The sequence below is a fragment of the Pogona vitticeps genome, chromosome 3, assembly GCF_051106095.1.
Source record: "Pogona vitticeps strain Pit_001003342236 chromosome 3, PviZW2.1, whole genome shotgun sequence".
NCBI lineage: Eukaryota > Metazoa > Chordata > Lepidosauria > Squamata > Agamidae > Pogona > Pogona vitticeps.
Window position 1 is genome coordinate 158508247 of NC_135785.1, and position 21452 is coordinate 158529698.

Sequence of the window (21452 nt, forward strand, 5' to 3'; positions counted from 1 at the left end):
AAGGCATGGAGGTTATGGCCTTTCATTTTTCCTTGTCTCCAGCTAAGGATGGATGAAATTGATCCTTTTCATCTTTGCTGTTTCTCATCTTTCTAATCTTCCATTCATTCCACTCCCTTCCTGCACCCATGGGCCACCTTAAAGAGAAATTAAAATCATCATGGAAATTCATACTCTTTTTGTATGCTCCTGATACTGTATGTGTTTTGTACACACTTTTACTTAAGGGGTCCAGTATAAAAACCTGCTTCCCCTTTTGTAATGCTTTCTCGTCCAACATTCCTCCATGCACACTACTAAGACGTGCAATTTTGTGCATCCTTTCTTAATCTTAAACATTACTATTTGCCTTTTGTCTTTTGAAGAACTAAATAAACAAACTCTAATGAAATATAGATACTTCAGGATAACTGTATCCTGCTTTGCACACATTCTTTTGCAAAATATCTGTGAAGATTCTCAGTCATCTAGGTGAGGTTATCTGGAAGTTGAGTCATGGCAACTGGACTTATTTCTTGTTGGGTTGAAACGTTTCAATACTCATCCAAATAGCTTCTTCAGTCTGAGGAGAGTTGGCAGGAGATCCCTGATATATCCTCCACATTCTTTTGCAAAGTGTGTGTGGTGAACAGCCCACACATCACTCCTGTCAGTCATTGTAGAGCTCTAGTGCAGGAGCCTATGACAGGACAAGAGAGGCGGAGTCAACAGAATTGGGAGAGAAAGAGAGTCAGTTAAGGAGAAGATTGGGAAGTGTTTAAACAAGATATTGGAAAGTTGGTGTGTTAGAGAATATAAAAGAGTTAAAAGTAATAAGAAATAGACAGTCAGAATATATTGGGACCTTGATTAAAGTGAATGAATACAAGCAAGCTTACATGTAATGAAATCCACATTTATTGAACGAATAATAAAAGAACAGCCATAATTTTTCTTCTGTGATTTACCTACCAAACCTTAAATAAACCTTGTTATATTTGGCAGCAATAGTCTGAGATTCATAATTGGTACAGTGAGAGTAATACCCTCTGGTGGCAGTGAAAAAAAGGTGAAAAGAACAAGTCGTGTCCGAAGGTGAACTTGTGAGTGGGAAAACAAACAGGGGACGCTGAGAGTGTGCGATAGTTCCCTACCCTGGAGTACGTTATCTTGATCATTTTGGAATCCAGAATGGATCCTTCTGCCTCTGAAGGTGGATATTTTCTCATTTTTCCTGGTCGATGCCTCAAATTTACACCCCACCTGTGTGTGGGAAAACAAACAGGGGGTGCTGGGGGTGCGTGACAGTGTGCATTTGCTAAATTCATTTCAAAAAGCAAATTAAACAAAAATCTCCCCTCTTCTACCACCTACCCACAATGTACTGCAAATGTACATTGTCTACGAGCATTTACTCTGTATTTAGGTCACACACCTTGATCTTCCTTTGCAATCTTGCCACAGTGCCTCCTTACACATCACCAGAAGGGAGGACAAAAAGGCTATTGATTTGCCTAACATTCAACATGCTAATTTACATGAGTTCATGCAAAATTATCAGAGCAATTGCAGAGCATCTCGGTTGAATGGGCAAGAGAGCAAAAGCGTGACTTGCGGGCCTGCTTCCCCCTCCCTCCCTTTCTTATTTTCTTTCTCTCTTTTTTTTAAAGGCTTGGTGTCCTTGTGATAGGGCACCTGGATGGCCAAAGGAAGAAAAAGAATGAGGAGTCAGCAGACAGAGAGGGGGAAATTGGAAAGTCTTTTTTCCAGCTTGTTAAGATACGTGTGCTATAACTGTGTCTCATGTAAATCTGGAGATTGCAGCATAGCTACTTCAACGAGTTGCAAACCAGGATGATTGCCCCCCCACCCCACGCCATTGACTTCTCTGTAGTGGTCTGAAGCAAATTAATCTTGTGAAACCCAACTTTCTGGGTGTGACTTCACAGCCAAACCTTTTGCATTTTCCTCACTGTTCAGTCACACCTTCAGTTTCCCAGAGACGCTGATGGTTTTATGTTTCCTTTTCATAAGCTTTCTGTCCCACCAAAGTTTTATTTTTCCCATTCTTCCTGACATTACGCAGCTCATACATTACTAACGTGCCAAAACCTCATGGTCAGTGAACTTTTTATGACATTACCAATTTTGTTTTAGGTGAATTTTCACATTTATGGAGGGGTACCCCATTTATTTCACTGTGTCTGTTCTAAGCATGAACTGAATCTTGATCTCAGCCCTGGATAAGACAATTTTGCATTTGAACCAGCAAGGCACTACAGCAAATAATGTAAGTCATCTCCTTAATGCCAAATGTGCAGAGCTCTGCTTATTTAAATAAAGGATGCCTGAGTATCATATATTGATGACACAGACATAATTGTATGAGATATGTTACCACATAATTCAATTTCTCAAGTATGATCACTGGTGGGGGACTTTGCCAGCAAGAAGTTGTTCTAAAGAGTAAAAATCGGAGTCAAACTCACTGTAAGATCATGAGTGGAATATCTGAAGTCCTTCTCTCTCTCTCTCTCTCTCTCTCTCTCTCTCTCTCTCTCTCTCTCTGTATCTCTAGGTTGGCTTTTGAGGTATGGGGTCTTGTTATCCTGCCTTTATCCTTTACCCTTCCACTTCTACATAACCTATTCAAAATGTAAATTTAGAAGTTGTTTTTTTACAAAGCTCGCCTCCTCAGTCCTCAAGTACGCCCTTCTCCTCTAAAGAAGACAGCCTGTAAAGTTTGCTTTCAGATTCCCAGAACTGGAGGGAGGAAAAGGCTTAAAACAATGCAATAAACCATTAACTCGCACAAACCAAAACAAACAAACAAATAAAACCCCAAGCTTTTTCTTTAAAAACCACAATATTAATGCATTATGCACACTTTAATAGAACGTTTTAATTTTAAAACATACAAATCTAGGCAGTGATCCATAATGTATTATGTTTGACATATTTCAAAAATAAACTTCAGTATGAAACACAATTAGAAAAAACAAAAAGCTTTCTTCTACTCTGTCAAATCAACTCAGTCTTGTCTGCAGAGTGCACAGTAGACTCTATACTGACTGGCAGCAGTTTTCATGCATTTCAGACAAATGTCTGTCCTGGCATCTAAAGGAAGTGCTCTGTTTGTAAGCTACTGTCCTGACCCGAATCGGCAGGAACATTCTACTTTCTGGGGGTCAAGTACTAGCAGTACTAACTTCTGAATAAACATGTTTATACTCACATGATTGGATCCTTTCTCATAGCTTCAGCTCCAGGAAAAATGGTAAAAAGACATGTGGTAGATTCATGTATCAAACAATAAGTACAGGATGCTTCCAGATGGAGAATTTCTTCTCCTTAAAGCACTAGCTTCTGTACTGATGTGATCAGCATTTTCCCCACCATCCATATGACATTCTATTTATCTCACTTCATCCAATGCTTTGCCTCCCCCCCCAAAAAAAATGCCTTTCCACTTCTTTCTGTTCCTCCTCAAAGCATGGTTTGTTTTTAGGATTGCATTATGCTGGGGGTGGAGTTTTCCATCTGCACTTTCCTCTCTTGCTGACAATACATAAACCACATGTCACAGCACTAGTTAGTGGTCTACGTGAGTATAATATTTTATGACTCCTATCTATAACATAAACCAGGTTTGTAAATCAAAAGACTTTTATTTAAAAAACACAAAAAGAAGTAAAAAGATTCAGTGGACAGGTAGAGTATAAAATATAAGAAGAATGTTTCAAGCAGTCCATTTCTGCAAAATATAAATCTTTACTTCTTTATAATTTTAAGCACCTTCTGTTCCTTATAGAAATGTAGGTAGATACTTACTTTGACACAAGTACCAATAAGATCATACTTTTGCTCATAACCTCTTCTTGAAATATATCATGTTCATTCCCATTCCATTCTAACTTTCAAAATATAACTGAGAGCAATAACACTAGCTTACATATAGTTTTAATGGATAGCACTAACTAACTTTGACTAACCCATATCTCTCACAAACACCCTTATATCATAGACATATGATAATAGAGTTGGAAGGGATTTATAAGGCCATTGAGTTCAACCCCTGCTCAATGCAGATCAAATTATATCTGACATATCCAGAATAAAATCTTCCCAGCCAGGAAACAAATGGAACAATCAGCTTGCAGTTCAATTCATACTTCTTCTTCTTCTTCTTCTTCTTCTTCTTCTTCTTCTTCTTCTTCTTCTTCTTCTTCTTCTTCTTCTTCTTCTTCTTCTTCTTCTTCTTCTTCTTCTTCTTCTTCTTCTTCTTCTTCTTCTTCTTCTTCTTCTTCTGCACACTTCTCAGCTGTCTTAAGTGTTGGTCTTGGCACACATCCCATATACATTTGTCAAATCTCAGTCACTTATCATGCAAACCAATAAAAACATGTACACAAAACAAATATACAGCACAAAATCTTTCCACCTAGACTAAGGCTTCAAGTGTCAATTCCTTCCTTTTCACATTTACTTCAAAACACCCCCTGGGAAAGGAGAGAGGACACTTCTTGCCTTTGTTCTCAAGAACTGAGGGGGCAGTCATAGCTCCCTGCATTTCTACCTTAGTTAGCTAGAACTGGATTCTCATTATTTTTGCTATATCAGTGCATTTCACTAACACACACTAACTTTCTTATTTTCCAACACCAGATGGAGATTTGTCCCATAGTTTAGTCTGTTTTGAGGATGTGCTGGTCCACTCCTTTTTCTGGTGACCATATGTTGTACAGACCATCACAAACTAGCCGGCCCCTGATCTTTGCCTATCTGTACCTCTTTGGGGCTACATTTTTTGGTGTGGGTAGGATGGCTCTGTTTTGGTTTGTTTCCAAGGTGTGTGATCACTGGGATCAAACCAAAGTGAATGACTTAAGCATTGTGCTTAAGCGGCTTCACAATTTTGGGAAAATGAAAGTTTCCTTCTGCTCCCCCATGGATAGGGAGAGAGAAAAAGCAATTTTTTAAAAAGCCCTTGTAATGCAGTGCTGATGCATTATGCCATTTTTTTAATTGAACACATCCTCCTGCTCCCCTATGGAGTACCCAGCAGGGTACAGTATAAGGAAGTTGATCCTTTCTTGTCCTGTCCCCTTTCTCTTCAAAAGGAAGAAGCCTCAGATTCGGTGACTTGAGGCTCAGTGTGGTTTCCTGTCCCAAAACCACCTGGTCCTTGCATGTGAGTGCAAGGATTTCACCAAACGGCATAGCCTACCTCTATGTGACCTTAAGTGGCCCCATTTAGTCTGACCCAGCCTGATGCAATTTGGCAATCTAGTGGGTGTGAGTCCTTTTCAAAGGAGAGAGAGTGCTCTGTTATTTGATATTTGAGGCCGAGTAAGATGATCTCAACTGCTACTTACAATTAACAGTCAAAACAATAACAACAACAAAAAAGTCCCTATGGAGAAGCTCCAGCAGGAAAGTGGATTTCTTTAACTTTCTTAAGTGATTTCTTATGTGACTTCTTAAAGAGAAGTGCTTTTAAAAAAAGAAGAAGATACATGGATTTTTAAAGAGAAATTTGGATAAAAATCCTGTTAAGCCTGGCGTACCTCCAACACCAAATTTCTCCCAACCAAGGTTTTCAGTCTCTGATCTTAGTTTTCAGATTTCTAAACATTCAATGGTACTAATCCATATGTTGTCACATGCATCATGTTATGGCCCCCAAATGTGGATATGTATTTTAAAAAAAAGCAGATCAAGAACTCCAAGTAAGCAGAATAGGGCTTGTCTGTATTGATGTCAGTTTCTGCTGAATCAGAACAATCATATTTATACTAAAATGCCAGCAACTGCAAAAAATATTATGTTTGTTTGTTTGTTTATGTATTTATGTATTTATGTATGTATGTATGTATGTATGTATGTATGTATGTATGTATGTATGTATGTATGTATGTATTTATTTATTTATTTATTTATTTATTTATTTATTTATTTATTTATTTATTTGATTTGTATCCTGCCCATCTGATCTAATAGACCACTCTGAGCGGCTTCCAATAAAAAGAACATATACAATAAATACTAATAATGTTACAAATAGACAGACATATATAAGAATATAGGGAATAATAAATAAAGAAGAAAATTAGGTATTAACAGGAGGGAAGGCCTGGACATACAACCATGTTTTTCCTTGGCTCTTAAAAGTCCCCCGCGTAGGGGCCACCCGAATCGCCGGAGGAAGATTATTCCAGAGGCGAGGAGCCACTGCCGAGAAGGCCCTATTTTGTGTTCGTTCATTCAGGGCCTCCCTCGGCGTTAGGCTCCTCAGCCTCACCTCCTGGCTCGAGCGGGTGATCCGGGCAGATCTAGGTGGGAGCAGGCATTCCGCCAAGTACCGAGGTCCTAAACCGTTTAGGGCCTTATATGTAAGCATTAACTCTTTGAAGTCAATGCGGAAACGGATGGGCAGCCAATGCAGCATGGCCAGAGTAGGAGAGATATGTTGGTGTTTTCTCACTCCCGTGAGGAACCTGGCCGCCGCATTCTGCACCACCTGGAGTTTCCGCGTCAGCTTCAAAGGGAGCCCCATGTAAAGCGTGTTGCAGTGGTCTAATCTGGAGATTACAAGCGCATGTACTAAGGTAGTGAGCGCCCCCGTGTCTAGGTAAGTACGCAGCCGGGCAATCCGCCAAAGGTGGAAAAAGGTGGTGCGGACCACAGACGCCACCTGCGTTTCCATGGTAAGCGTCGGGTCCAAATGAACTCCCAGGCTGCGAACCCCACTCTTTGTGGCCAGGGTCACCCCCCCCCCCAATGAGAAGCAGCATTTGACATATTGATTAATTTATCTCTTACATAGTGCAAGTGCAAGTAGTTGGATGAAATACTAGTTTAATTGGTAGACAGCAAAATAAATTATGAAAAATTATAAACACTGAAGCATAGTCCACTTAATAAACTGAATGAAACATAACTAGTTTTGATAAAACTAAAAGGTATTTGATGGTTGTTGTAGGTTTTTCGGGCTGTTTGGCCATGTTCTGAAGGTTGTTCTTCATAACGTTTTGCCAGTCTCTGTGGCTGTCACCTTCAGAGGACAGGAGTCAGAAATCTGTCCGTGTTCTGGTGCAGTTTTGTTGGATAGTTGAGTATTTATAGCTGTGGGATCAACTTTTGTCCTTTTCAGGAGATTGGGTGATTATGGTGATCAGTGTGTTTTTGTTGTGGGTGTAGTGTTGTGATAAGGGGGAAGAGATGATCTGTCACTGTGATTGATGGGTGTCGTTAGCTGGTCTTTTGTGTGCAGTGACCACCGGTCCTTGTGGCTGGGTACATACCATCTCACAAAACTGCACCAGAGCACAAGCAGAGTTCTGACTCCTGTCCTCTGAAGATACTGATCACAGAAACTGGCGAAACATTAGGAAGAACAACCTTCAGAACACGGCCAAACAGCCTGAAAAACAACAACAACTATCAGATCCCAGCCATGAAAGCCTTCGAGAATACGTTGAAAGGGATTTATTATTTATTGTCAGTAAATATACAGTAGGACCTCTGTATCTACTGGGGAATCAGTTCTAAGCCCTCTCTCGTGGATGCTGAAAAACGTGGATTATAGTGAATGCTGTTTTAATTGTGAACTCTATACATAGCATTGTCTCTGGCTCACTCTAGTGCCCAATTCTGATAATGACATCATGGAAATACTTTTTCTTTAGCACACACTATACATAGCATGTTCCCTGGCTTCCTCTAGTGACCAGTTCTTGTAATTTCATCTTTAGAAATACCTATTTCTATGATTATTCCTTTAATATTTTTAATATGTTCAGACCCTGGATAAGTGAATCAGCAGATACTGATCCTGTGGATAAGGGAGTCCTACCGTAATGGCTATCTTGAAGTGTTAGTTGAATTATCTAGCTTGAGTAATAAACAAGCTATGGTCAACAACTGCATTGTAAGCCTGTATACCCCCATTTCCCAGTCACTCAGTCCTAATTGCCAAAGTTATAGCAAATAAGAAGGGCCTAGAGACAGATGTGAAATTTATCAAGTTTGTATTTCCATAAGGAAACACCGATTTCACACCTCCCGTTTTTCACTGGAGTTGGGAGAAAGCACACTTTGACTCAGAAATCTTTCCAAGGCTTGTGATACATATTAGCAAATAAAATAAGGTTCACAAAAATGTGCATATATTTGTCTAAAAACATATATTGGGGGGGGGGGAATGCGTGCATTTGGAAAAATGCATAGCAAAATACAAAAAGATTTTGCATGGGGGAAGTTAAGACTCCTGCCCTGACACAGAAATGGGACAGGATGAGAAGGGTGATGGGATTCGAAGAAAGGCTAAATAAAAATAGAAATGAAACAGATCCGTTTCAAAATTCCAGCCATGCTGCCAGGGGTGAAGCCTGAGACACACCCCCTAGGGGCAATTTCTAGCTAGCATTTGAACTCACCTCTCACAAGCAGACCTGGCACAGACATCTGCCATGAATTTTGGGGACTCTTATTTACAATTTTTCCGCACTGTCCATAAAATATTGGTGCCTAGCCTGAAGAAGGGGATTTTGCCCACAAAAGGTTGCCGTTTGTTTGATGTTTTTAGTGGTCTAATAAAGATATCACTTACTCTTGCATTTCTGTAATTTTAAGGGCCACGTGGCCTTTTCCTCATTTTTTTCTAATAATCACTGTAAGCAGTTTAATGAGACAGATAATTATTATGTGGCAAGGTAGGGTGAGGGATTACTAGGCTGATACCAGAAAACAGAAATATGTATCATTATTTTCCTTGAAAAATATTGAGAAAGTTTAGCTGTTGCAAAACATTACTGCCAGAGTGATGGTTGAAGCAAGCCATATACCTATTGGCATATTTTTATGAGCAGACATAAGAGCAACTTACCTGATAGTTTGCCACGGATCTTGTTACCTTCAGGATGCAAGTGCAGTCCTCCTGATTCCAGCCTGTTGCCCGGAATTCTGAGAGGAAAACTTTGGCTGACACACCATCCAAGGGTGCCTCATGACAATGTAAGCTGAATATTGTTAGGCGCCATTTCTCATTTAAAAGAATGCCAGTTCACACCATCCCTTCTGTAACTCCAGGTCTTCACTTCAATGTAGCCAAGGTTTCATCGTTCCAGGTTTGTTTATGGTCTGAGGAAGCACCAGTGGTTTCAGTCTCTGTGAGGGGGAAAAAAACAGGAAAGCCTTAGGCAAACGAATCATTCTGATCCATAGTGGGTCATCCAAACAGAGAGGGTCAGCTGAACTCCTTCAAGCCCCTTTGTCCACATCCTCAGGCTGCACAAACAGAAATTGATGCCATATAGCTGAAGATATGGTGCTCCGGATTTTTTAAACAATTCTTTCTATGCTTCACCCTTCGTAAGAATTTAATAGTGAGTAACAAGGTGAAAACAAGCCTAAAATGATGATATAACATCGATAAGGTAGAAAATCAACTATAAGAACACCATCAATATGTTGTAAAAGTCAATAAACTACAGCTGAAATCCTGTAATGCAAAGTTGCCCCGTGAAATTCTAGGCTATCAGCCATAGCTATATTTTATTAATAAAAAAATTCTTACCTCCCCACTCCCCACAGGGGTCTTAGTCTCTGTAGGATCCCTTTGGTCATGGGGAAGTCTTTGGGGACAGTGGGACAGAGGAAGGAGTCTAAAATGTCTGAAAATCTACACTGCCGGTCCCATTGGCTGCAGTAGGATGAGCAGCAGCCATTTTCAGCCATTTAAGACCCCCCCCCCCATGCTGCTGTACCCAAAAGCTTCCCCAGAACTTAAGGTATCCTAAAGAAGCCTAAGAACCTTGGGAGGGGAAGGGTAGGAAACATTTATTAACAAAATAATAACATGGTGCCTAACATGGTGTAAGTTTGCACTACTGGATTTCAACCAATGAGTAACAGTCAGGACTGAGCATTGGCTGCTGCAGTAGCAAACCATATGGAAGAGCTAGGAGGGGAAAACTATGTCTTAACTTGGTGTTAAGTGTCAAAAAAAATCAGGAAGTGGGCATTCTGTGGTCAGACTTCCACCACAGAAGAGATTATATGTTTGGCCACTCCTGCTATATTTCCCCAAGTTTGATGAATGTCCTCTACAGATAACACTGGGAGGACAGGGCAGAGAGACTGCATAGTGATTTCACAGGCATTGAGCCAACAATGGCTTCAAGGTCAAAGTAAACATAAGCAACTGAACTCTCAACATGAGCTAAGAGTTGCTTCTAAGTAAGCTATGGCTTTACCTTCAGCATAGAATTATAGAATAGTGATGTTGGAAGGGGCCTATAAGGTCATCAGTTCCAACCTCCTGTTTGATGCAGGAATCCAAATCAAAGGATATCTGTCCAGTGGTTGTCTACGTTTCTCTTGAATGCCTCCAGTGTTGGACCACTCACCACTTCTCAAAGTAATTGGTTCCACTGTCTTACTGCTCTAACAGTTAGGAAATTTTTCTTGATATTCAATTGAAATCTGGCTTCCTGTAACTTGAAACCATTGCTGCCTGTCCTGCACTCTGGGATGACTGAGAACACATGTTACCCCTCTTCTGTATGGCAGCCTTACAAGTATTTGAAAAGTGCTATCATATCTTCCCTCAGTTTTCTTTTCTGAACGCTTAAACATGCCCAATTGTTTCAGTCTTTCCTCATAGGGCTTGGTTTCCAGCCCCCTGATTATCCTTTTTGCCCTTCTCTGAATGTGTTCCAATTTGTCAGCATCCTTCTTGAAGTGTGGTGTCCAGAACTGGACACAATGCTCAAGGTGAGGTCTAACCAGTGCTGAATAGAGGGACACTGGCACCTCACGGGATCTGGAAAATACATTTTCCCTGTATAAAACACCCCCATGTATAAGACGCACCCCCACTTTTCTAACCCAAAATTAAGAAATCTAAGGGGGCCTAGCAAGTGGAGGGGGAAAGCAGAGATTAAAGCCCTCCAGGATCACTTTGATCCCTGCTTTTCCCTTTCTTGCTAAGCCCACTTTGATCCCTGCTTTTCCCCTCCACTTTCTTACCAAGAAAGTGGATGGGGAAACCAGAGATCAAAGCACTGAAAGCATGGATCAAAGCACTTTTCTTGGTAAGAAAGTGGAGGGGAAAAGCAGGATTCAAAGCAATGAAAGCAGGGATCAAAGTGCTTTGATCCCTGCCTTCCCCCTCCACTTTAGCAAGAAAGTGGAGGGGGAAAGCAGGGATCAAAGCGATCCTGCAGCACTTTTATCCCTTTCCCCCTCCTTACTTCAGTGTATCAGACAACCCTCAAGTTGTAGTCTAAAGATTTAAGACAAAAGTATCATCTTATCCATGGAAAAATATGGTACAGTGGTGCCTCGCTTAACGATTGCTTCGTACAACGAAAAATTCACTCAACAATGGCTTTTTCAGAGTGATCTTGTGCTTCACTTAACGATTTTATGGGCGATTTTTGCTTAACGATTTTGGGACCATGCTTCACTTAACGATGACAGTTTTAGGTGGCCTTGTTTCACTTAACTTTTTTTTTACAGCCCCGTTTTTGCTATTTTTAAAATATTCTAAAATGTTTAAAAAATGTTTAAAATGCTTGGAATCATTAGTGCACCTAATAAAACCTTCGTTAACTTAATTTGGCTTTGTTCTGAGTCTTTTTGAATTTTTTGTGAATTTTTTTCCCCCATTGAAATAGGCTTCAATGCATTTCAATGGGTTTCGCTTAACGTTTTTTCCTATGGGGATTTTTGCTTAAGGATGGTAATCCGTTCCAATTGGAATGGATTATCTGGTTTTCAATGCATCTCTATGGGAAATGGTGTTTCGCTTAACGATGTTTTCACATAGCGATGTTTTTTTTTGAACCAATTAAAATCGTTAAGCGAGGCACTACTGTACTTCTGTTAATGCAGCCTAAAATAGCATTTGCCTTTTTTGAAGCCACATCACACTGTTGGCTCATTTTCAGCTTGTGATCTATGATAATTCCAAAATCCTTCTCACTTGTAGTGTTGCTGAGCCAGGTATCCCCCATCTTGTTACTGAATATAATAGTTTATTTATGGTTCTTAGACCATCTTGTTACTGTGCATTTGGTTTGGTTTTTTTCCTGAGGTGCAGCACTTTGCACTTATCCCTGTTGAATTTCATTCTGTTGTTTTCAGCCCAGTGCTCCAGCCTATCAAGATCACTTTGAATTTTGTTTCTGTCTTCTAGTTTATTCCACCCATCATCCACAAATCTGACAAGCATTCCCTGCACTCCCTCATCCATGTCATTAATAAAAATGTAGAAGAGCACCGGACCCAGAACTGAGCCTTGTGGAGAAGTTGGAGAAGGAGCCATTAATTATCAACCTCTGAGCCAATTGGGTATCCACTTGACACTTGATCTATCCAGCCCACACCTAGTTAGCTTGCTAATCAGCATGTCATGGGGCACTTTGTCAAAAGCTTTGTTAAAGTCAAGATATACTATGTTTACAAGATATACTATGTCTATGTAGACATAGTATCAGGGAGGTTACCCAATCAAAACATGAGATAAGATTAGTCTGGCAGGATTTGTTCTTGAGAAATACATGTTGGCTTCTAGTTATTACTGCATTGTTTTCTAGGTGCTTGCATAGTGACCGCTTTATAATTTGTTCCAGAAATTTGCCTGGAATTGACATCTGGTTGACTGGCCTATAGTTCCCAGGTTCCTGTTTTTTTGCCCTTTTTGAAGATAGGGACAGCATTAGCCCTTCTCCAATCATCTGGCATCTCACCCATTTCCCATGATTTGAAGAAAATAATGGACAGTGGTTCTGAGAGTTCTTTGGTCAATTCCTTCATTACTCATAGAAGGATGTGGTGGCGCTCTAGGTTAAACCACAGAAGCCTCTGTGAGGCAAGGTCGGAAGATCAGCAGTCGAAAGATCAAATCCACACAACGCAGTGATTTTCCATCGCTTGTCCCAGTTCCTGCCAACCTAGCAGTTTGAAAGCATGTAAATGCAAGTAGATAAATAGGTACCACCATGGTGGGACGGTAACAGTGTTCCATGTCTAGTTGCATTGGCCATGTGACCACGGAAGATTGTCTTCGGACAAACGCTGGCTCTATGGCTTGGAAATGTGGATGAGCACTGCCCCCTAGAGTTGGATACGACTGGACCTAACATCAAGGGGAACCTTTACCTTTTACCTTTTCATTTCTCTTGGATGCAGTTAATCTATCCCTGGATCACAAGGAGGCCCAATAACATGCTCTTAACAGTTGCTGTGAGAATCGTGCCACCTGTCTTTTGCTCCGAGCTTAGAAAAGTTACTAAGTTTTTTACAGCTCCCAGAATCCCCCTATCTGCATGGACGTTGGCCATGCTGGCTAAGTATTCTGAGAGTTATACACTGAAAAGCAACCTTTCTACTTCTACTTGCTTCATTGCCTTCAGCTCCATGATGAACCAGGTTGCTGCCAGAGCGCAGCCATCTAGGGGATTCAGGTAAAACCGCTAGCAAGCATAGGATACTTGAGAGCAATCCTGTTACTAACACTTTCCATTCTATGGTTTTAACAAGAATGCCAGCTGTGTCAAGGCAGAGGGAACCTCCTCCCATGGCTCTAGACAGTTTAGAAATTCCTTAGCTTCTGTAAGTCTCTAGAACCAGAGGAGCTGAGGGGATCCACCACTCCAGCAGGTAGGAGTAGCAGTTGCCCATCTAAAACATGAAAACATCAGTGTGGCATGTCAAGCCTGCCTTGCCTAGAGCTAATTGCTTGGGTCACATTTGAATAAGGAAGATCTTAAATAGTGCCCTACGCCTGTTATATTATCAGATAGTTTTGTTCATCGCCAGAGCTAAAACAGATTTGGGGAAATTTCAATGATATGGTATGCTCTTAATGTCGATTTCTGAACGGTCAGATTTCTATGTGGGGATCTGTCATTCAATATTATAGCTATGAATTTTTAAATTACATATTTACCATATAGAATTATGGATCTAAATTTTGGTTTCGGACACATTTTCAGGGGTTGGGGCAGTGGGTGCTGACATTAGACTTGTGGAGTCTGTAGATGTTCGTGAATATTCATGTTTCAGTATTCCCAGTATTGAAATTGAATTTAGCCCCACCCCCAAGCAATTTTATTTTTAAATACATCAAATGCTTAAAATCAGAACTCTATATTTTGAAAGCCTAGAAGTTCTTGAAGTTGACTTCTGAGGTTTGATGTGGCAAATTCATGCAACAGACTTGTACAATTCAACATGTTCATTGTTTAGCTGCATAAAGTTCAAACAACTACGTGTCAGAGCTGTTAAGATGTTGCTCTTGCAAGCAGTGCATCTTTTCAGATTTGCAAATCCAGCCAGTTCTGCCCAATGGGATAAATTATTCCACAGTCTGATCAGGAAATGCATTAGGAACCTAATTTATTCCATAGTATAGCTGGAATAACTTGAGCTTCTCAGCCTCCTCAGATGTTCAGTCACTAGAGGACTGATTGGCTGCATGAGGTGTTTTTTTTAACAAAATAAATTTCAGCTAAATAAAAGAGTCCAATGTGAAATCTAGCACTTGGGGAGATCACGCGAGCATGCAGACACTCCCTGGAGGACCTGATCTTCATAAACCAATGCATAGATTACAATGAGCTAAATATACAGGATTTGTCATTAGAATCACCCTGTGATTTTCCAGTATGTAGGAGGAGAAATTGTGCATAACTTGCTAACTTGAGGGGAAAAATGTACAATGTTTACTACATACACAATCTGGGGCATGTATTGAGGTGATGTGAGAATGAGTAATGCCGTTTTGAAGCATGTATACAAAAGAGAGAGAGAGAGAGAGAGACAGAGAGAGAGAGAGAGAGAGAGAGAGAGAGAGAGAGATTTGTGGTGCCTTAAAGATTAACAGATTTATTTCGGCTTATTTTGTGAATTATGACTTACTCCCTCAGACGCATGCTTCATATGCCGAAGTATAGCTACTTCACTGAAGCCTGCTATCTAAAGCCTCTTTCACTTTCAAATATGCAGGTGCACTTGCTTACAGTGAATAGCAGTGCATGTGATTCCAATATGTGCTGTTTAACTGATTTGATGGTGCAAGCCTACATTGGTCTACTCCAAAGTCAGATCCAATGAGCTAAATGGGAGTACCCAGTACTAAATGTGAGTAGGATTGCAGCTCTGTTCTTTCTTATCCCAAAAGAGGAATGTAGCAAAAGCTTGGGAAAGGCGATGTCTTAATGTGGTTTCTAAAAATTACACAGGTATGCAGTTTCCAATTAATCACCCAGCAATTACTGTCAGTTTAAAACCGTATAATGAAATATTTAAAATGGAGGAAAGAGAGAAAATGGTACGAAGTTGGCAAAATGGAAAGCTAAGTGTTACATAGGTAAGCTATGACTGAGCTGAAAACTAAGAGGGATTTGTGTTTGTCATGACAACATGCACTGGTCTTAGACAGTCTGTAGTACAAGAACTGTCTCCACTCCCAGAAAAGACAACACAATCCACCCTTGCCTTGTGACACCTACACACAGAAATCAGGATTCCCAACTAGCAGCTGACACAGAGGGGCCCAAAATCAGTTTACAGTATCTGAATGCCAATCATTTCACTCATCAAACTGTAATTCCCAAATTGCAACCTAGAAGAATGAGAATATCCAGACACAAAGTCCCAACTGTCCATTGGTAGATCTGGGGCTGAGCTAGGGCCTGAGGTCTAACAGGCAGAAGATGCAACTCTAGTGGTGAGCCAAGGACAGAACACAACATCCCTGATACTTAAACTGGGTGTCTAACCAATAGAGAAATTTCATTCTCCAAAAACGGAACAATGCTGGAGGTCCTTTCCATAACAATCCTCTCTCCACATGAGAGTCTCTCTACTAGTGGCTCAACAGGACGTGCCATTTTTAGAGGAGGCCCAAACAGCAATGGGGTGACCAAAGATAAGGCTTTTGCAACAGTTTCATGTTCACTGTACCTGTGGACTAATTTCTTTTAGAGATAAGAAAAGCTCACTCATGATGGCTTTTCAGAAGGAGAGTAATTTTCTATGAGATGCTTGGTGAACAATATTGCTACAATATTGCTTTTAGCACTGTTTGTGGTGACCATTTCACTGCTGTTCGTCTTGCTTTTCTTTCTCCCCTCCTCCTCCTGCTCGTCTTTTGTTATTGTATGTTAGTTTTAAATTGTATTTTGATTCCTGTAAATCACTTTGAACTTCCCCAAAGAGCCCCAAACATATGTTTCATTGAAAATAAAAATAAACACACAAAAAGCTATGTTTTGTGTCTTTTAATACACAAACGTGCCTATAAAATATTAGTCTAAATCCTACTGACATTTGCATAAGGTTTGTGTAACTTGCCATGGGTAATTATGGCTAATTAATGAGGTGCAGGGGCATCCTTCAGTCCTATGTCTCATCAGCACCCAACTGTACTATGGAGATTCTCTCTGGCACCGTTTCAATTAGCTACAATTAGCTGTGGCAAGTTATGCAAACATTACACAAACATAAACTGGGTTCTGACCATTACTTTAATAAAACAGTTAGGTCACTAATGTTTATTCCTAAATTAAACATGTGAAATTAAGAGTGCAGAAGGACTTATGCAGAAAATTTAGGCTGCAATTCTGTACCCTCTTCCATTAAAAAAAAATCCCAATTTAATTCAGTGAGACTGAAATGTAGAGTAGCTGGACTACAAATAACAAAGATTACTATGATAGTGGGCTCTCTTTCAAGGAAATACACCTTAACTTTCACCCTGCTATTTCACATGCATTTCTGCAAAAAAACATAGCCTCTTGTTCTACATAGAATAATTTATTTTATATTGGTTACTTTCCTTGCTGAGCATATACAGTAGGGCAAATTAACTTTTATTCTTATTGTAAAACACTCTTCCTGATGTGTCTGGTACAGTGAGGTCCCATAAAAGTTTAAGTGGCTCATCAGCGTAAAGTTCATACCTGACGAAGTATAACTAATGCAAAGCTCAAAGGTGATATCAAACCTCTTTTATATTATTCTACCCGTTACACTTAAATAAATGCCAAATGAGTCCCTTGGAAGTCCTGGGGATGGCCCCCATTGACTTCTGGGATAGGCACACAAAAGATCACCATTAGAGCTTTAACCTATGTTGCGTGAGGCTAGTTTGAAATTCAGCCGTTGCCTGCAATTCAAATCACCCAAAGCCATTGGTTTGAAGGCTCTTGCAGTCGCCAGTCTTGCAAAAGTCCTTTAGTTTCTACACCACTTTCGTCCTACAACAAGAACATCACCCAGCGAGGTCTTGCACTGGGTTCCCTCTAAATCAGTGGGCTGCTGGCAAGGCTGCCATTCAGAATGGGTAGAACACAGCCTCAGAGACCCCAAAGGATCATTTCTCTGAAGGCGGCATCTCTATTTCTGGTCACCTCATCGGTTAAGAATAATTGGTAAGAATATAAGAAGATCTTTGATGGATGAGGCTAATCCGGCATTTTAGTTCCACACTGGCCAGTCAAAGGTGCCTAGGGGAGGCCTATGAGCAGGATATGCATCCACAAACACCTTGCCATCCATGTTTCCCCATCATTGGTATTGAGAAGCTGAGGGTGTGATTGCATAGGGTAATAGATCACAATTTGGACCACTTGTGGGGCAGTGCTTCCTGGTGAACACATGTTGTACAGGGAAGTGTGTAACAGTCTAATCCATGCCCAAACGAGACCTTTTTGATCCAGCTTCAGGGCTTCTAATTTTGGAGACCAGCCTGGAGTGATTCCCCAGCAGAAAGAAGGGTCACTTTAAGGAAGATTTCTCCTGTTAATGCAACCCTCTCTGGTGTGAGCAGGCATGTGCTTTTCCAGCCATCTGATTGCTCCCTTACTCCTTGCATAGTAGCTATTCATTAAAAGCCCTATCCCTCCATTAATTCATCTAGTTCCCATTCAAAACCACCCAAACTGGCGGCCAGCATTGTATCTTGTGGAAAGCAATTTCACAGTTTACCAGTGTGTTGTGTTTCCTCATATCTATCTTGTTTTTCTTAACATTCAGCTTTGTCAGATGGTTTCAAATCTGAGAATTATAACAGGGAAAGAAAAACCTCTTGCTATCCACTTTCTCCACACCACACGCCTTCCTGCTATGCCTGTTATCCTGTTTCCCCCCCACACACACACACATTTGCCTGTCTCTAAGCCACTTGCCAGTCACTTTTTCTTAAAAGAGGTAATATCTGATGGAACAGCTGAAGAAAACAGACAAACCGAGAGCGTTTGAGTTGCAAACTTGCATGCTGAGGGCACCCACAAAGATGAGAATTTATGCCAGAGAAAGCACTGCCACGAGACAAGAGTGAAGGATTGGCCATGAAAGCGATGGGTTCTTTAAATAGCGCTCTTTAAAAAGAGCTGAGCTAACAAGACAGTGATTTGTCTGGTGGGTCAAAGGTTAGGAATGATACTGCGAAGACTGACAAGTTAATCAAGAGAATTGGCAAACAACATATGGCAGGAAAGAACGATGGAAAGAGGAAGCAGGCAGGACAGAGTGTGAGAACGAAGGCCCGAGACAGCTTGCCAGGGAGAAGGGCAACGTTTCATGTTATGGTCCAAACCTTTCTTGCGTAATTACACTGGTGGAAGGGAAATGGTATTACTCACCATGTTAAATTACCAATGTTTTTACGAGTTTATACACCTTCAGTAAACAGATGCCCAATGCTAGGGGTGATGATGCTCGGGTTTATGCCACCAGCAGCCGCGTCTGTCTCTTCCTGCTTCTCTGTAACTCCCACTAACATTTAGCCGGGTCTTGAAGCAAGAGTGGCTTGTGTGCAGGGTGGAAGAGTGCCTCCTCTGCAATTTTAGCGTGAAGCAAACCTGGTCTGATCCACAAGCTCCCTCTGTCCTGAAGACACCAGCCTCTGTTTTTCATAGCAACACTTTACTTTAATGGCACCAGCTCTTGGCAAAGGAGGGAAACTACACCATTCTCACACAGCTTTGAAATACTACAACACACATAATTCAGGGAGGTACCTAGCCGCATGTGGCTGCTGTTTGGGAGCAAGATGCTCTAATAATCAAAACAGTTGCCTAAAACGTGCGAGGGAGACAGTCATTTGGGCTGTTCAAAGAAGAAGCACAGTTGTGGAGAAGGCTCTACCTTGGTCAGTGGGGGCAAATTTCAGGAATCTTGAGGTGTGCTAACTGCAATATAAAGACACTTTGAATTTAAAAATTCTGAACCAAGGGCTTGGTTTTGAGTGTCAGACTGAAAGCAGAGCTTGGAAAGTTATTTTCCCCAAAGTAATTAGTTACATTGTCCCAAAAATGCAGTTACTTACTGTTATACTCTTAAATGAGTAACTCTTTACTCCCCTGGTTCTCAAAAGTAACAAAATTCATTTCATTCCAGTTATTTTTGAAAAACAAAAAAAACCCTGAATACTGCAAGCCATTCACATGTACAAAACACACTCTCCTCTCGTTTCCTCAATGTCAACAACTGAGGCAAGAGCACTAGGCCCAGTTAGAATCAGCATTTCTTCTACCATTTATCAATGCCACACCCCATAACTATAGACGTAACTACAAGTTAATGTTTCATTGCAAAAGGGGTGATGTTATTCCTCTTTAGGTCACAATTGTAAGGTAACTGAGCTCTAGAGCCATTAAAATTGATTACAGGTAACTAGTTGTTTATAACTAATTACTACATTCACAGCCCTTTTACATATTCTGTGGAGTTGCTTCCAAGTCCTTTTGTTGTCATTATTAAATAAGTGGGAGTTGGAAGCCTGTGCCAAGTGTCTTCATATAACTAAAAATATCCCAAGACACCCTGATACATTCTTTGCCTATTGGTGCTTTAGATCTAACAGGGGCTGAGTGCCCCTCTGGAAAATAAGATGCTTTCCTTATAGAGATATCATGATGTATGTTCTATAACCCTCCTACTTTAAAAGAAAAATCTGAATGGATGAGTAAAGCGGAAATGTCACCCCATTTAATGCACTTGCCCTTTTAAAAACAGATGTATGCGCACCCAGATCTATATACAACACAGTGCTGGATCACTGTTAATGGATTCGTGCTTAAAAACACCACGATGGTCTAGTTTGCGGGAAATGATATAATAAACTACTCTGACATTTTAGCTTGTAAATTGTGTTGAGAATAACAGTAACAAGCTCCGTGTTTACAAGCAAAGAGATCCTGATAAGAAAAACAGAAACTTTGATCATGGTGGATTTTAATTTCTCAGATACTTTCCTGGGATAAGAGGTATGCAAAAATCGGTAAGGTGGGGGAGCATGTTCCCAGAGGCAGTGCATAATTGCTTACTTACTCAAGTCAGCTTATTGACTGAACTTCATGATCAGAGACGCCTCTCCTCCTAAAGCTAGGAAATTAACCGATCTTGATAAATAAAATTGCGTTGATCTCAGGATCACAAAAAGCACAATGTAATCATATGCAAAATAATGGGAAAAGAGAGGGGGTGCAGGGAGGCAGCTTTTTTTTGATGTAGCAAGGAAGGCAAAAATATGTTGAGTGCCTTAAAGAAGACCATGATACATAAATTAGCAAGGTGTTGAGAAGGATACATATAATGCCATCATATTCCCTACACAAGACTCTCCTTTTCAGCAGAATCAGTACTGTTGAGTATCACACACCACTGAGTGAACCTGATAGAAATGACACAGGTTCTTGTGCCTACGTGAAGAATAATGGGAATTATTTACAAAACAGCTGGACATGCCGCAGTTACAATTCATCCTGGCTAACTCTCAACAGGGGGAATGTAATAGGGTCCAATCTTGTTCCATGAAATGACAACAGAAGGATGTCTTCTTACATGAGGCAATAAAGCCTGCTTAATGCATTCTTTTTCTGAGAGAAAGAAATTGGGACATGGGACAATTAAAAGGAAGGCAAAGGACTACATGAACAAAAAGGGATCCATGGAGAAATATGATTGGGATACGATGTCCAGTTGGTTGTTCCTCATTTCTTATCATGTATATCAATTAAAACAAAGTTTTAAATTTCATATATATACATAACATCACTGTCCTTAGAAAGTATCATTTGGAAGGATCTCATATGAAAACTGGATGTCTGTTCACGCTGGAAATTGAGGGGTTGGAGCAAAGTCATGATTTAAAAGAATCATCTAACAATGAGGTCAGTGGCTCAGCAGTTTCTCATTCCCTGAGATTTCGAGGCCAAAACCTGCCCTGGGGGCGGTGGACTTTTGTGATGTACCCATGGTGGAAACATCAGTAATTCTTGCAAAAGGGTGTTGGGAGAGACAGACCAACAGTGTGGATATTTAATGATAAATTGGAAAGCCTATGCATGAATGCCACTCACAGCAACCTCTCTAAAGCATGCAAGGTAATGAAAAAGATAAACATGTTTCTGAGCGTGCCAAAATGGCATGCTCTCACGGACTTTGTAATATAGCCT

The 21452-nt window shown here is 40.6% G+C and overlaps 1 long non-coding RNA gene across 1 annotated transcript in view; it reads right to left on the minus strand.

Moving 5' to 3' along the window:
* The window catches only part of LOC140705793 (uncharacterized), a 269465-nt gene that overhangs the window by 85222 nt on the left and 162791 nt on the right, over positions 1 to 21452 (minus strand). The window contains exon 2 of the long non-coding RNA XR_013544055.1: positions 8867 to 9147. This is a non-coding gene — a long non-coding RNA (uncharacterized LOC140705793). The remainder of the gene's footprint in view (positions 1 to 8866; positions 9148 to 21452) is intronic.